The sequence below is a fragment of the Myotis yumanensis genome, unplaced genomic scaffold, assembly GCF_028538775.1.
Source record: "Myotis yumanensis isolate MYYU_CA2020_CCGP unplaced genomic scaffold, mMyoYum1.0.hap1 SCAF_16, whole genome shotgun sequence".
Lineage (NCBI taxonomy): Eukaryota > Metazoa > Chordata > Mammalia > Chiroptera > Vespertilionidae > Myotis > Myotis yumanensis.
In genome coordinates, this window is record NW_027223767.1 from 51363664 (window position 1) to 51380276 (window position 16613).

General features: G+C 62.8%; 1 long non-coding RNA gene across 1 annotated transcript; it reads left to right on the plus strand.

Moving 5' to 3' along the window:
* The first annotated feature begins 2017 nt into the window (after nt 1-2017).
* LOC138993935 (uncharacterized) lies at nt 2018-3635 on the plus strand. Its single transcript, XR_011468357.1, has 2 exons — nt 2018-2597; nt 3165-3635. It is a non-coding gene; the product is annotated as an uncharacterized lncRNA (long non-coding RNA).
* The last annotated feature ends 12978 nt before the right edge of the window (nt 3636-16613 follow it).

The window sequence follows — 16613 nt, forward strand, 5'->3', positions numbered from 1 at the left end:
TCCCAGCAAACCCATTTTTCAGATGAGGAAACTGAGGCTTAGGGAGGAAGAGAAATTGTCTGTAGTCGGTGAGGCTGGGCCTCCATCTCAGATGTGTCTGGTGGCTACTGTGCCCGGAGCTGTGCCAGGTAACGCCCCCCCCGGCAGTGCTGTGCATTGTAGTGCAGGTAAGTAGGTTACGTACAGTCATTCATTCGATGCATTTTTATTGATCTAATACGTGCCAGGCGCCATTTCAGGGACTGGAGATAGAGCGTGAACAAAACAGACTAAAGTACTTACCTGTGTGGGGTCAACCTTCCAATACTGTTATCTATTCACTGAACGGCTTTTAATTACTGTTTAAAGCCGGGATGGGGGACGCCCGGCCCAGGGGCCGCATTAGGAGGCTCGGGGAATCATGGGGTCTGGCCCTGCCAGGCGTTAGGGGCGAGCTAATGAAATGTCTGACCAAATGCAGCAGGCTGATTTTTACGTTGGTCATTTGAATGTCTCTCAAGCGATGTTGTAAATATCCAAATGTCCCGTGGCCGACAAAAAGGCTCCCACCCCTGTTTTAAAGAGACATTGGTTTTAGAAGGAAAGTTTATGTCGCTACTACCGGTGACAGCCCAGCCCCCATGATCTCACTTCTATGCGGAATATAAAGGACAGAAACCAAGAAAATCGGAACAGGCTCATAGACACAGAGACCAGGCGGATGGCTGCCGAGAGGAGAGGGCCCGGGGGTTGGGTGAGAGAGTGAAGGATGGAGAAGTGCAGGTCGGCAGTTACAGGATCGTCACGGGGATGTAAGTGCAGCACAGGGGGTATAGGCAGCGATATTGTGGCAGTGTGAGGGGTGCCGGGCGGGGACTGGAAATATCAGGGCGGAGGGACACTTTGTAAAGTGTAGGATTGTCTGTGCTGTGCACCTGAAACCAAGACAAAAATAATACCAAACGTCAACTAATTGAAATAAAAAAAAGAAGAAAACCCCTCTGGGATGTTCTGATCCGCAGACATCGATACCATTAAAATCAAGGTTATCAGAGTCCGGCTGTGCGCTCGCCGGGCGCGGCGCCTGGGCCTGCTCCTGTTCCATGAGGGCAGTTTCCACTCCTCAACAGTTCGAACGGACGGCCGAGGGCCCGGGACCCCCACGCCCAGGCAGATGGCCACGGAATTGAGAGCCGATGTGCCAGCCAGGGCTGCCCACAGCGGCCCTCGCCACAGCGGCAAACCGTCCGCCCGCGGAGAAATGAATCGGCAGACTGCCTCTCGATGCCATGGGACACCTTCGGCCACGCCGAGGGATGACGTCTGGCACGCGCTACACCCATGGGCCTTGAAAACATGATGCGAGACGGAAGGAGCCGGACACAGAAGGTGAGTGTAATGTAATTGCGTTTCTATGAAGCATCCGGAATCGGTCATCCCGCAGGGCCGGGGGAGCGGGGACAGGGAGAGTGTGTGTGGGGAGGGGAGTGGGGCGCGCGGGCTCTCCTTCGGGGTAGTGAACATGTCTGAGATCTCCTCAGAGGTGCGGTTGTGCAACACAGAACGTGCGAAACGCCACGGAGGTGTATGTACACGTCACAGTGGTTCGCGGGTAATTCCATGTTGTGGGCGTTTTATCTCAGTTTTGTGTGTGTTTTTAAGGGAGGTTTCCCGGTGTCAACAAGACTGTAAAGACCTCTCTGCCGGATGAGCTTTGCTCCTGGATGGAGTAAAAGGGAAGGGAGAGAATTGCATTTTGCCATCTAATCCCGCTGCCTCCTCAGGTCCTGGCAGTGACCTTGGGCTGCTTGGGAAGGTGACGGGCCCTGTCTCCCGGACAGATGGACAGATATTTATTCCTCGCAGCCCTGGAGGCGGGAGGCTGCTATCGAGGTGCTGGCCTCTCCTCGGCTTGCAGACGGCTGGCCGCCTCTCGCTGTGTGCACACCTCGCCTTTCACCTGTGCCCACGCGTGCCCGGTGCCTCTGGGTAAGCCCGACTCTCCTCTCCTCCTAAGGTCAGGGCCTCGGGTCAGCTTCCTCACTGCCTTACATGTATGGTCGCGTCCTAAGATCAGGGGGTTAGGGCTTCCACATACGGAGTCCGGGGGATGCAATTCAGATCACAACATGGTGCCCGTTAACTGATGACAAGACGTCAGCTCAAGCCCTGGCCGGTGTGGCTCAGTAGATGGAGCGTCGGCCTGCGGACCCAAGGGTCCTGGGTCTGATTCCAGTTAAGAACACGTACCTCAGTTGCAGGCTCCTGCCCAGCCCGGGCCTTGGTCAGGGCGCGTGCAAGAGGCAACCAATCGGCGTGTTTCTCTCACATGGATGTTTCTCTCTGTCTTTCCCTCTCTCTCCCACGCTCTAAAAATCAATGGAAAAATAGCCTCAGGTGAGGATTAAAAAAAAAAAAAAAGATAAGTCAGCTCAAGTCAGAGCTGGAGGGAGCAGAGCAGCCATGAACATGGGAGTCTGCCGTCCACCCAGGAGTTTTCCTCGGCGCCCGCCGCCTCGAGGGGTGTGGGGGCCCCCTGATGCCATCGCGGCTGCCCCTGAAGCTGTGCTGCGGGAGCCAGGCCACCCGTGCTCGCGAGATCTTGTTCCAACAAGCAGGTCCGCCCTGGTCCCGGCGCCCTCACCTTTACAAGCCCCCGGGACTCCCCTCTCTGACCTCCTGCAGGAGGTGACTCAGTGGGAGGGTCACCTGTCCCCGCCCGGTGGGAAGGAGCCACCGAGGTGCACGCCCTGAGCCCAGAGCTGGCAGCTGGAGAGGCGGATTCTCACAGGCAAACACTCAGAACTCAGTGGGGGTTTATTCGTGTGCATCTTTCTTCTCCAGGCGTCAGAGAAATTAACTCGTTAGCGTAAACGGACTTCAAAACAGGGCCTGGCCTCTGCTCTGGTTCGGGGTTTGGCGGCCCTGGCTCGCACTGCCCCAAGCCGCAATCACTTCGCAAGCTGATGAAAGAGATGACAGCTAGTGGAGGGGCGGAGGGGAGGGGGGCAGGAGCGGGGGAAGAGGAGGCCCCAGGGGCCATGGTACTGGCTCTGCTCCTGCAGCTGAGGCCCAGGCTGTCTGAGCCACAAACAGTGCAGAGGGGACCAGCTCCCCACTTGCTCCTCCCACACCCACTGCCTGGCAGGAGTCCCGCCTCCAAGGCTGTGCCCACTGCATTCCAGGCCACGGGGAAGGACACCCCTGAAAAGACGCTCCCTGGAGAAGCTCAGCCGGTGGGCTCCCCCAGCCCCTGTCTCCTCTGGACTGGCTCCTGCACTCGGCTCAAACCACAAAACCGGTTCCCTTTCAAGGGCTCTGCACCCCTCACCCCTGCAGCCAGCCACCAAGCCTGCAGAGCCCGCCCCTCAGAACCCCCTCAGTCCTGTAATGTAATAACAGGGGGCCCTGTTCAAACACATCTTTAAAGTATTAGAAGGGAGGGCCCCAGCTGGTGTGGCTCAGTGGTTGAGCATCAACCTATGAACCAGGAGGTCACAGTTCTATTCCTGTCAAGGGCACATGCCAGGGTTGCAGGCTCGATCCCCAGTAGGGGGCATGGGGAGGGCAGCCGATCAGTGATTCTCTCTCATCATTGATGTTTCTATATCTCTCTCCCTCTCTTCCTCTCTGAAATCAATAAAAATTTAAGTGTGTTTTTTGAAGTATTAGAGGGAAGGGGGGAAAGCCACAGGCCCTTTAAGAAGCAGTTTAGGGGAAACAGGTTGTAAACGACAAGGTGCTTTCATCAACCAGGGCTGGGCTCCTGCCTGCCTGGCGCTGGGGGAGGCGGAGGGGCGGTCGGGGGTGGGGTGGGGGCCGCCTCTGCTGCAGGCAGCACCTCCGGGTGCGGGTGCAGTCGGACAGGCGTGGGGAACCCAGCCCTTCCCCTGGGACATCGCGGGGACATCCTGACCCTCCCCGAGCCCGTCTCCTCCCAGGAAAAGTGGAGATGACAACGTGCCTGAGGACCGAAAGGCCACCCCGTGGGCAGCGCCCACTGCGCGGGCACCGGTGGCCACTGCGCCTCCTCTCCCGGTGTCTCCTGGGGGAGCAGGGAGCTGCGGAGGGGCCCCCGGGCCTGTCAGCTTCCTGCGTGAACCTCGAGGCCCCGGCTCCCTCCTGGGCGCTGCAGCTCCCCGAGCCCCGGGCCCCCTGGCGCTGAGGGAGCTCAGATGGCGGAAGCTCCAGACTGGCTCCAGCCCGGCCACCGCGACCGCACGCTCAGGCTAATTCTGCCAGAAAGACCGGCCTGTGGTTAGGAGGAGCAGCCATTATGGTTTCCAGAAAATTCCTTGGAGCAGGAGCAGCTGCCTGTCATTCCTGCGGCCGCCAGGCCCGCGCGGGGCGGTTTCCCAGCGAGGCCGCTGCCCCCGTCCCCGCGTTGAGCACACCATTGCTTTTCTTCTAAAGAGACAAACCCCCAGCCGTGGGCGCTTCTTGCTCTTTATTTTTCACAGTGACGTCTGGTTCTTCTTTTCTGATCACCCAGGGTGCCTGCCTGCCTCCAGGGACGCAGTGGGGGCCTGGCTAGGGAGGTTCGGGGGGGGGGGGGTCCGGGGGTGAGGCCTCGCCGCCCTACAGGCTGGGGCCGGGCCAGGAGAGGCGAATCTGGGGGAAGGACCGCGAGTCCCTCTCAGGAGGGACGGGGTGAGCCGGAGCATCAGGAGAGGGTTGGCTACCCTGGGCCGCTCTCCGGTCCTCCGTCCAAGGAGGCGCCAGGGGCTGGACCAGAGCTCCAGCCAGGTGGTGCTGAGCAAGGAAACAGCTACGGGCGACCCAGGACCAGGGAACGTGAAGGAGAGGACTCGGCAGAGAGGCTGGGAGGGAGGAGGAGGAGGCCCGGAGAGAGCAGGGTCAGGGGGTCCGAGCGGGCTGCCCTCTCCTCTCTCGGGCCTCCTCCCCTCCCCGGGGGCAGATGACACCTGGCCTGCCACGTCTCCAGGACAGTTGCTGGGAAGAAAGAAAGCGAAGGGCATATCAGCTGTCGGGACAAAGGCCGATGTAGGGATTATCACTATTATTTTCTAAATATATTTTTATTGATTTCAGAGAGGAAGGGAGAGGGAGAGAGAAACGTCAATGATGAGAGAGAGTCATCCATCGGCTGCCTCCTGCACGCCCCCCACTGGGGATAGAGCCTGCAACACAGGCATGTGCCCTGAGTGGGAATTGAACTGTGACCTCCTGGTTGGTGGATTGATGCTCAACCACTGAGCCACGCCGGCCAGGCAGGATTATTATTATTATTATTATTATTCAAAGGAAAGAGGAGGTTGGGGTCCATCCAGGAGCTCACAGCCTACTCCCGCCTTCACAGCACGTTTCCATGGGAGAGGCGTGGGAAGGCCAGGCTGCCCACGGTGCCCTGCACCCACCGCGCTCTGCACCCACCACGCCCTGCGCCCACGGTGCCCTGCACCCACCGCGCTCTGCACCCACCACGCCCTGCAGACACTCGCCTCTCCGGTCTGGCTCGGGTGGATGGAGAGCCTGCCCAGCCCGCGCCCCCGGAGGCCTCCGGGTTTACAGGTGAACTGGGCTGCTTCTGCACCCACGGTGACAGAGTCTCCACAGCCTCGGCCAGGGGAGCTGGCACCTCCTCTCCCCCTTATCATAATCCTGTTTTCTGCCTCCAACCTCTGTAGCTTACAAATCAGTGCTGCTTCTTGGGGGGGCAGGAGGAACGCCAGGAAATGAGGCTGAAAACCCCATTAGCACCCTCATCTGCTGGCCTGCGGGCAGCACCCTGCACGAGCCTGCAAGCACCCGGGGGGCCTGGGAGCACCCGCGGGGCCTGGGAGCCCCCGGGGGGCCTGGGAGCACCCGGGAGCCGAGACACACAAAGGGGAGCCGTGAATACTATCCACCTTGGGGGGGCGGCTCTGAACGGCCAGCCAATGGCGCGGGGCTGCCTCTCCCCGCTGCAGCTCTCCGGCTTCCCAGTGGTTTCCATGGCACCCGCACCTCCGTAATCCTCACCCCACAGCCCTCCTTCTGCTCACCTGGTGTCACCCAGCCAGGGAGGGACGCAGTGGGCGCGACACAGATGCCGCACCAGGAAGTCGTGTGTGTGTGTGTGTGTGTGTGTGTGTGTGAGAGAGAGAGAAAGAGAGAGAGAGAGAGAGAGAGAGAGAGAGAGAGAGAGGGCAGAGCCAGGGTTTGCCTCCAGACTCAGTGGCCGGGCCCCGCCTGGGCTCTCATGGCAGCCCTGGGGCCGGCTTCAGAGAGTCCGGGACTCAGGCACCCCCAGGGCCAGGAGGGGACGTGAACTGCCCTTGCCATGGAGCACCCCTAACCTCAGACCCCCCGGGGGAAGGAGGTGTGGCAGGTCCCCGAGAAGAGCCAGGCGCCTCACCCAGGCACTGCACAGTCCCCAGCCCTGCGAGGGCCAGCAGGCGGGGTCCATGGGGAGAGAACGGCCTGGGAGGCGGACAGGGGTGTGTGCAAGTCTCGGGGGTGAGACTGTGGGCACACACGTGTGTGGGTACGCATGTGTATGTGAATGCCCATGTGTGCACCTGTGCGAGTGTGCATGTGTGTGCATGCGTGTGGGGGTCCTGGGAGAGAGGGGGGAGAGGAGAGCAGAAGCGCCCACGGCGAAGGCCGGTGCTGCCGCAGCGGCAGACGGAAAGCCAGCCTGGGAGGCGGGCACGCCGGGCTCCTGTGTTCACTGCTGGTCACATCGAAGAGCCTGGCGCACAGTGGGTGCACGGGGAGCAGCTGCAGTCCTGGCACCCCCTCCTGACTGCACCTCCCCGCCCTCCCGGCCCCTCCCAGCCTCCCCTGACCCCCCAGGGCGCCCAGGCCTCTCCGCCCGGGCCTCCATCCCCCAGGAACTCGGGGTTTCCTGCCCTTCCTCAGGGGGATCAGGCTGCTTTCCTCTGCTCAGCCCGCACCCTCGCAGGCCTCACGCATCTGGACGCCGAGGCTCCTGTCCACTCTGGCATCTGGGACCGGTGCTGCCTGGAGACGGCTGCGACCTGAGGCCAGGGCCCGCAGAAGGCCCGGGGGACCAGGGTCTTCCCCAGCCGGACCCTGTCCCCACCCCACCCTGGGGACGGTGTTTCCAGCCGTGACGGGCGACGGGAACTGAGCCTTCGGAGGGTGAGGGACCCCGAGCACCAGCGCAGCCCAGACCCTGAGGGCCCAGCCCGGCCCCCACTCTGTGTGGTCTCCTGCCCCGACTCTATTTTGTTATTGTTTGTTGTTGTTAATCCTCACCCAGGGTATTTCCCCATAGATGTTTGAGAGAGTGGGGGGGGGGGGGGGGGGGGGGGGGGGGGGGGGGGGGGGGAGAGACATCCCCTCCCACACGGGGCTGGGGACCAAACCTGCAGCCCCTCCCCCCTCTTTGCTGCTGCCTGCGTGTCTGTGATGCCACGTGGACACTCCTCTCCTGGAGACCTCTCCTGCCCCGAGTCTGGGTGCCTGTCCAGCATCAACACGTGGCCAGGACTTGCCGGATCGCCCGCCTCCCTGGACTATAACCTCCCTGAGAGCAAGACTGGGTCCTGGAGCCGGATGTATGGCCAGTGCCCGGTCCATGGCCGACGTCCATGAAATGTGTGTGACGTGAGCAGAGCACACGAAGCAGAACCCACCCCACCAGTGGCCCCAACTGGGAGCCAGTGACCCAACTGAGATGGTCGGAGCCTCTACCTAAGGGGTCCTGGGAGCACAGCCCATCTCTTGCCCCACCCCATCCCTCCAGCCCCTCTCCCCTCCCCCGCCCCATCCCTCCAGCCCCTCTCCCCTCCCCCGCCCCATCCCTCCAGCCCCTCTCCCCCTCCCCCGCACCCCCTCTAGCCCCTCTCCCCCTCCCCCGCCCCCCTCCAGCCCCTCTCCCCTCCCCCGCCCCATCCCTCCAGCCCCTCTCCCCCTCCCCGCCCCCCCTCCAGCCCCTCTCCCTTCCCCCACCCCATTCCTCCAGCCCCTCTCCCCTCCCCCGCCCCATTCCTCCAGCCCCTCTCCCCTCCCCCGCCCCCCCTCCAGCCCCTCTCCCCCTCCCCCGCCCCCCCTCCAGCCCCTCTCCCCCTCCCCCGCCCCATCCCTCCAGCCCCTCTCCCCCTCCCCCGCCCCCCCTCCAGCCCCTCTCCCCTCCCCCGCTCCATCCCTCCAGCCCCTCTCCCCCTCCCCCGCCTCATCCCTCCAGCCCCTCTCCCCCTCCCCTGCCCCATCCCTCCAGCACCTCTCCCCTCCCCCGCCCCATCCCTCCAGCCCCTCTCCCCTCCCCCGCCCCATCCCTCCAGCCCCTCTCCCCTCCCCCATGGTCCCGCCATCCTTGAAGCCAGCTCCCACTCCAAGGCAGCCTCAGGATGGCTGCCCTGCCACCGACTGATGCAGACTCATCAGCTGTTGCCATGGAGACCAGCCAGCCATCACTCCGCACCCTCCTGCTGCACAAGGTGGGCAGCGCAAAGGTGGCAGCCGGCTGTGCGCAGGGAGCCCTCCCCGCCAGCGCCTGCTCCGGACTCAGACAAGCCTGGGTGCGGAGCGGCCCCCCCTCCTTCCTCCCACAGCAGCAGCGTGACCTCGGGCAGGTCACGTCACCCCCGGAGACTCAGGGTGGTGAGGGGCGAGAGGGACCCTGCTGGGCGGGGGTCTCCGGGTCGTTTGTGAGCCGCCTCTGGGCCACGCCGTCTGGCCAGGGCGTGGTGTGTCCCACCGGCCGCTGAGGGAGCCGGTGCTGCTCACCCCGTCCCACTGCGGCCCGAGCTTCGGGCGGGAGACTCACCTGGACCCGAATACAGACCAGACCCTGAAGGCCTGGAGCTCTGGGCTCACTCCCGCCCTGTCCACCCCAACCTCCCAGAACCGCAGGCCCCCAGCCAGGCCCCATGGGGGCAGCCTCCTCCCTCCCTGCACCCAGCGCCTCCCTCGCCCACCGGAGCCCCGGGAGTTTGTTGAGTGAATAAATGGTCTTAGAATCCGGCCGCCCACTGTCCTGTGCAGCCGTGGAGTCGGCCCTGACCCGCCAGGACAGTGCAGAGGCGGGCACACCCCGAGGCGCACGCACAGGGGAGGGAGGGAGAGCGTGGCCTCCCCTCACCCCCGCTGCTCCGTGGGCCCCTCCGCAGGACCGGGACCGGGGAAGCTGGAGGAGATCTTCCTGCAGACCCCGCTGGGCCGCCTCCTCCCCGGCTGCGTGCAGAGGAGCGGCAGGAGCTGCTGCGGTCCTCCCTGAGGGACTTCCGCTCCTGACCATGCGGGTGTCCACCGCGGCCAGAACTGGAGGTGAGTGCGGGCGCTGGGCCACGCCCGGCTGCGGACACGGGGCTGCGGTCTAGGGGCCCCCGGGGTGCCATGGAGCCACTCCCTCGCCCCCCCCCCCCCCCCCCCGCAAGCATGGAGCTTTCTAGGAGCACGAGGAAGGCCTCCAACTTCCCTAGAACTGCTGCTTTTTAAAAATATATATATATTTTTGATTTTTTACAGAGAGGAAGGGAGAGGGATAGAGTTAGAAACATCGATGAGAGAGAAACATCGATCAGCTGCCTCCTGCACATCTCCTACTGGGGATGTGCCCGCAACCAAGGTCCATGCCCTTGACCGGAATCGAACCTGGGACCTTTGAGTCCCCAAGCCGACGCTCTATCCACTGAGCCAAACCAGTTAGGGCAGAACTGCTGCTTTTTTAAATTATATTTTATTTTTGTGGATTTCAGAGAGGAAGGGAGAGGGGGAGAGAGATAGAAGCATCCGTGATGAGAGAGAGTCGAATCGGCTGCCTCCTGCACGCCCCACACTGGGGATGGAGCCCGCAACCGGGGCCTGTGCCCTGACGGGGAACCAAACCGTGAGCTCCTGCTCATAGGTCGATGCTCAACCCCTGAGCCACGCCGGCCGGGCAGGACCTGCTGCCGCCCCCTGACACACACTGGACACGCCCTCCACGTTCCCTGCTCGCCTGCTCCTGCTCTCGGGAGGACGCTCCTGCGGCCCCGCTTGTGGGTGGAAGCGTGTCCGTTTCCCAGGTCCCTTCCCCTCCAAATCCTCTCCCGGCCGAGAGAGCCATGGAAACACGTCTGACTTGCGCTCCCGCGGGCTCTGAGCGTCAGTGTGAGTCTGAAATCGCTGAGTCATTAATGCTTGACAGCGCGGTCACGTGGGGTTATGCGTCCAAACCCTTAAATGCCGAAAGCTGCTGTATTCCCCAAGCACTTCTTCACCTGCGGTCTCAGAGTGGAGGCGCTGTTCTTCCAATTAAGGGGACCCGGAAGCAGAGTCAGAAGGATCGGACCACCTGCCCTCTGGGGGCCGGAGAGATCGGAGTCCCCTGGAAACACACAGGTCCCCCCTCAAACACACAGCCCCGCTGCAAACACACAAGCCCCCCTGCAAACACACAGGTCCCCCTGCAAACACACAGCCCCGCTGCAAACACACAGGTCCCCCATCAAACACACAGGTCCCCCTGCAAACACACAGCCCCCCCTCAAACACACAGGCCCCCCCATCAAACACACAGGCCCCCCCATCAAACACACAGCCCCCCCTGCAAACACACCGCCCCCCTGCAAACACATAGGCCCCCTGCAAACACACAGGCCCCCCCATCAAACACACAGGCCCCCCTGCAAACACACAGGCCCCCCCCATCAAACACACAGCCCCCCCTGCAAACATACACCCCCTCCTGCAAACACACCGCCCCCTCCCCTGCAAACACACAGCCCCCCTGCAAACACACAGGTCCCCTTGCAAACACACAGGGCCCCCTGCAAACACACAGCCCCCCTGCAAACACACAGGTCCCCTTGCAAACACACAGGCCCCCTGCAAACACACAGCCCCCCTGCAAACACACAGGTCCCCCTGCAAACACACAGGCCCCCTGCAAACACACAGCCCCCCTGCAAACACACAGGGCCCCCTGCAAACACACAGGTCCCCTGCAAACACACAGGCCCCCCTTGCAAACACACAGGCCCCCCTGCAAACACACAGGCCCCCCCATCAAACAGACAGGTCCCCCTGCAAACACACAGCCCCCCTGCAAACACACAGGCCCCCTGCAAACACACAGCCCCCCTGCAAACACACAGGTCCCCCTGCAAACACACAGGCCCCCTGCAAACACACAGCCCCCCTGCAAACACACAGGGCCCCCTGCAAACACACAGGTCCCCATCAAACACACAGGTCCCCCTGCAAACACACAGGCCCCCCCATCAAACAGACAGGTCCCCCTGCAAACACACAGCCCCCCTGCAAACACACAGGTCCCCTGCAAACACACAGCCCCCCTGCAAACACACAGCCCCCCTGCAAACACACAGGTCCCCTGCAAACACACAGGTCCCCTGCAAACACACAGGCCCCCCCCCCCATCAAACACACAGCCCCCCCTGCAAACATACCGCCCCCCTGCAAACACACAGGTCCCCCTGCAAACACACAGGTTCTGCTGACTCCGCCCCCTCCAGGCCCTGCTCCACGCCCGGCCTCCTGTCCCCAGGCCTGTTGGACGTGGGAGCCGGGAGCTGCCAGGGCGGCAGATGAAGCCACAGCCCAGCTGGAGACACAGGACACCAGCCATTAGTCATCCTTCACTGGTGTCGTCAGGCCTGTGACCTCCAGCAGGTGCCACATAAACACACTTAACCTCTAAAGGGCCGGGTGGTGGCCCAGGGAGGGGGCGCCACAGATCCTCACCCACAGGGATGAGCCCCGGCCGCCTCCTCCCTGGCCCTCCCGTCGCTGCGGGGAGAGTTTAGAACGAGGAGGAAGAGCTCACTGTCTCCCAGCCCCATCCATCAACCTGACGGCGCTCCGGCCGCCCGCCCGGAGCCCGGGGCGGGGTTCCAAGGAGGACAGAGGCCAAAGGATGAGGTCAGAGTGAGTGACCGAGCACATCTGTCCAACAGCCCCTGAGCCCTGAGGACGGGGTCTGTCCCGCCAAAGGGGCGAACGGTAGGGAGGGTCCGGGGCTGCCTGGGACCAGGGGCCCTGCCCGAGCCTCTCACCGAGGGCCTGCTAGGCCAGGGAGGCGGGGGGGGGGGGGGGGGGGGGGGATAGGGCATCCAGCAGCCCTCACCACGCCCTCGCTCCTTCGTTCACTCAGCGAAGCCACTGAGCCTCTTCCTCATGCAGCACGGCGCTAGGTGCCAAGGACGCGGGAGAAATCCAAGACAGTCCTGACCTGGGACTCATGGCCGTGGGGGAGGGAGGCAGGCTCACAGGGAATCGTCTCCCTAGCTTGGACGTCAGTTCTAGGATGGGGTAGGACAGTGATGGCGAACCTATGACATGCGTGTCAGAGGTGACACGCGAACTCATTTTTTTGGTTGATTTTTCTTTGTTAAATGGCATTTAAATATATAAAATAAATATCAAAAATATAAATCATTCTTTTACTATGGTTATAAATATCAAAATATTTCTCTATGTGACACGGCACCAGTTAAGTTAGGGTTTTTCAAAATGCTAACACGCCGAGCTCAAAAGGTTCGCCATCACTGGGGTAGGGGAGGCACCATGGAGCCTGAGAGGAGACAGCGCAGATGGCTGGGAGGGGACTTTGGAGCTGGGTCTCGCGGCGTGAATAGGAGTTCTCCGGGCAGACAAAGGGAGCTTGAACGGAGCGGCTAGGACATGGGCGGTGACGAGACGAAGGCCAAGGCTAGGGTTCTAGGCCACCCTGGAGGGTCAGTGAGGCCAGCCCCCGGCCATGCCACCAAGAGGTGGACACGGGTCTGCACGCAGACGCCCCTGCAGGGCTGGCAGGGAGCTCAGGGCTGGCCTCAGCCTCAGCGGCCGGAGGCACCTGCCCGTGGCCTCGCCCTCCCAGAGGGGCCACGGCGGAGGGCCTACGGGTGGAGGGTGCCCGGGACTGGCCCGCCCCACCCAGTGCCGGGCAGCTCCACGGTCCCCTCGCCCAGACCCGCCCCTGCCCACGCCTGCTTCCTTCCCTCCTTTTTTTGTTTGTTTTATTTTGTTTGTTTCAGGCCAAGCAGCATTTTTCTTCAGAGGGTAAGACATAACGAACGTGTATTTAGGAAACTGACGTCCTCCATCGCAGCGCTTCCTCGGGGTCACCTGAACCACCCTTTCTTTTTTAAATGGAATTTATTGGGGTGACATCCCCCCTTTCGTCCTCTGGAAACCCCTGTAGACTCCACGTGCCTCTGGGAACAGAACCTGCAGGACAAGCGCAGGGTGCGGGAGGGCGGGGGTTTAGAAACACACGTCAGTAAGCCCATCAGAAGGAAGAGCTCCGGCCCCCGCAACCCCCCAGCCCCAGCCCCAGCCCCAGCCCCAGCCAGCAACACACTGGTTCCAGCTTCACAATCAGGCTCACTCTGCCCCCAGCGCCCGCCCTCCCTCCGTGGAGACCCGGGGAGGGGAGCGAGCTTCCGGGAGCAGCTCCCAGGCTCCGTCCTCCACGCCCCCAGGTCCCTGGACCAGGACGCTGCCCCCAGGAGCCTTCACGTCACTGCACAGAAGGGAGTTGTCCCAAAGCAGCCCTGGAGCGTCACAGGTGGGAGCCCGGGGCCCAGTAACCCGCCCGGGAGAGTGGGCGGGACGGCCCAGGCCTCCAGGGAGGGCGCCAGGGCACGGGCAGGGGTGCTCGGAGCCCTTCTCAGCCGCCCCAGCAATGGCGCAGCAGGCCCCTGGCTGAGAGCTCACGGTACTTCCCTTAAAGCTCACCCCGAGTTCATCCACTGACTACCCTCTGCCCCCCCCTCCCCAGCCACTGCGCCCCTGCGTCTCTGGTGCAGCTCGCCTCGTACCCGGCTCTGAGGGCCGGTGATTACAGCGGCTCGTGTGTGTGCGTGTGCGTGTGTGTGTGTGCGTGTGCGTGTACATGTGTGTGTGTGTGCGCGTGTGCGTGTGCGTGCACATGTGTGTGTGTGTGTGTGTGTGTGTGTGTGTGACGAGCAGGCTTGGTTAACTAAGACGCCATGGTATGTGGTCCGCTTATTGGACCTGCCCGGCTGTCTCTGTGCGGCTTAGAGGGAGCCAGGGGACACGGTTCTCTCGTGTGCCAAGCACGCGGGACAGGGCTTTCAGGTGCCAGTCCCTGCAGGTGGTTCATGCCCAGGCCCATCTGCAGGTGAGCATGCGTTTCCCCTCCCCCCTGCTCCCCCACAGGCCGCGGGGGACCTGCAGCCCCGGGTGCGGGAGGGAAGAAGCCTGAGCTGGGGCCAGGCCGAGAGCCAGCTCCAGAGGCAAGACTGGGGCAAGTGACGTCACAGGGTCACAGGTCACAGGGTCACAGGTCACAGGGTGGGCTTTGGGGATGCAGCTGGACCGGCCCTGTGGCTGGGGTGAGGCAGGGACGAGCCCCTGGAGGGCAGCCCTGAGGCAGAGGGCTCCTGGGAGCGGAGTGGAAGCTGACGGGGTCTCGGCAGAGGTGGCTGGAGTAGCGGAAGCGCAGAGCGGACAGGCCGGGCCCCTGTGCGGTGGGCGGGCGGGCGGCGACGGCTGCAGGTGCAGGAAGGACGCAGGTGGGCCCGGGAGGTGGAGCACCTGCGGGCAGTGCGGGCGGACCTGCAGGTGAGGCCCGAAGCAGGTGCGAGTGACTGGACCAGGCAGGCCAGGCCAGGGGAGGCCGCCACCATGGCTGCCACATGGGTCTCCAGGGCGGCCGGGTGCTTCTCGCCTGAAGCAGACCCGCCTGAGCGACTCATTATAAAGATCCCTTTCCAGCCACCGCCGCCCGGGCCTCCGGAACTCTAGGCGCGGGGCCTGTCCCGGTGACTTTTGGGATCCAGTGGTGACCAGCATGAGCTTCTGGGTCATCTTCACCAGCCGACACTTAGCACTGATCTGTCTTATGAACTAAGTGACCTACGCCTCCTTTTCCTAGTGTGTCGATGAGGAGTAATAATCCTCCATAGCTACCTCCTTTGATTGCTGCCATCCTATATAATAGAACCCTAATATGCAAATTGACCAAATGGTGGAACAACTGATAGCTACGACACGCACAGACCACCAGGGGGCAGACGCTCAACGCAGGAGCTGCCCCCTGGTGGCCAGTGAGCTCCCACAGGGGGAGCGCCGCTCAGCCAGAAGCCAGGCTCCCCGCTGGCAAGCGCAGTGGCAGTGGTGGGAGCCTCTCCCACTTCCAGGCAGTGCTAAGGGCCCCTTGGGGGATGTCCGACTGCCGGCTTAGGCCCGCTCCCCGTGGCGGGCCTAAGCCGGCAGTCGGACAACCCCGAGGAGTCCCGGACTGCGAGAGGGCGCAGACCGGGCTGAGGGACCCCCCCACAAGTGCACGAATGTCGTGCACCGGGCCTCTAGTAATTTACTAACAATGTACTTACAAGGCCAAGCAAGTGGTAAGTGCTCAAAACAAGCTGTTGTCGTTGTTGTTACCAGTGGCTTAATTCCAATTTCTCCCCCTCCCTCTCCCCTCCCCCTCCCCTCCTTCTCCCCCTCCCTCTCCCTCCCTCTCTGTATTTGTCTGATACTTAGGTAGTCAAGGGGGGTGACACTGAGGGTCAGGGGTGGCCAAGGACTCCAGCTCCGAGGGGCTGAGAGACAGACAGGGACAGTCCCACTCCCCCTGAACCCCCAGTGGGAGAGGCAGTGATGTCAAACTCAGCCCCGAGGCCAGGTGCCCTCGGATTTCTCCGGGGAATCTGCTTCCACCACAAAGGAAACAAACACTTCAGGGCCAGCTTCCTGCTCCCGTCTCACCTCCGAGCAGCCGCCACGCAGAGGATAGAGAGAACCGACCCAGTCCTTCTCCCTCCCACGGGGCCTGCTCAGACCTACAGGGAAGGCGTGACCCCGTTCCACCCACCGCATCTACCCCGGGGCGGGGGGCTGACCAGCCTGGCAGGCAGCCCCACTTCTCCCCTTCCAACCAAGACCCCACCCCCCGCCCCTCCCCACAGCCCCATCCTTCTATGCCCCACGCTGTCCCTGGCTGCCTGCCCCAGGAAAGGACAGAGGTGATCCCGCCCCCGCTCCCCCCCCCCCCCGCCCCCCGCCTTGCTCTATGGCCTCCCACCCATCCCTGCCCATTCGGGGCACAGGGACAGGTTGTGTTGCCTCCATTAGGGACCACAGCACCAAAACATAATAAAAGAAAATGAATGTTTTCTCTGAAAATCCATTAGATGTGTTTCTGTTGTAATTTAATAATGGGATGGGAAACTACAGCAAATTACCGAAGTATATAATTAAAGTAAATCTGTTTTAAAGTCCTTCGGATCGCTGCCTCTCCCCTCCTCACCCCTTCCCTGTTCCTGAGTGTGTGGAGGGGACGGCAGCCGCGGATGCCCAGGAAGCCGGGGGTACCTGGTGGCAGCGGCGACTCCCTTGACCTCTCTGAGGAAGCACGGCCTGCCCAGCGGTGGCCGCGGCCCCAGGCTGGGACCCCCGTTGGCCGCACAGGGAGGGAGCGGCCGACACGCACAGGCTGAGGTCAGGCCCCAGCACCCACCTCTGCTCGCTCCTCAGGGCGAGGGCTGACGTTTGTCCTTAATGCCGAACCGACCACGCCGAGGAGCGGGTGGCGAAGGGGAAGAAGGCGGCGTGTGCCCTGGGGATGCCCCTCGTGAAGGGCAGGGGCCGCTGGCCGCGGACCTCAGACCGGCAGCGACTGTGTTTCAAGATGGTCTCGTGGTTCCAGGCACAGGAGGCTCCGACTCCGAGAGGCGCCGTGTTCTTCAGGG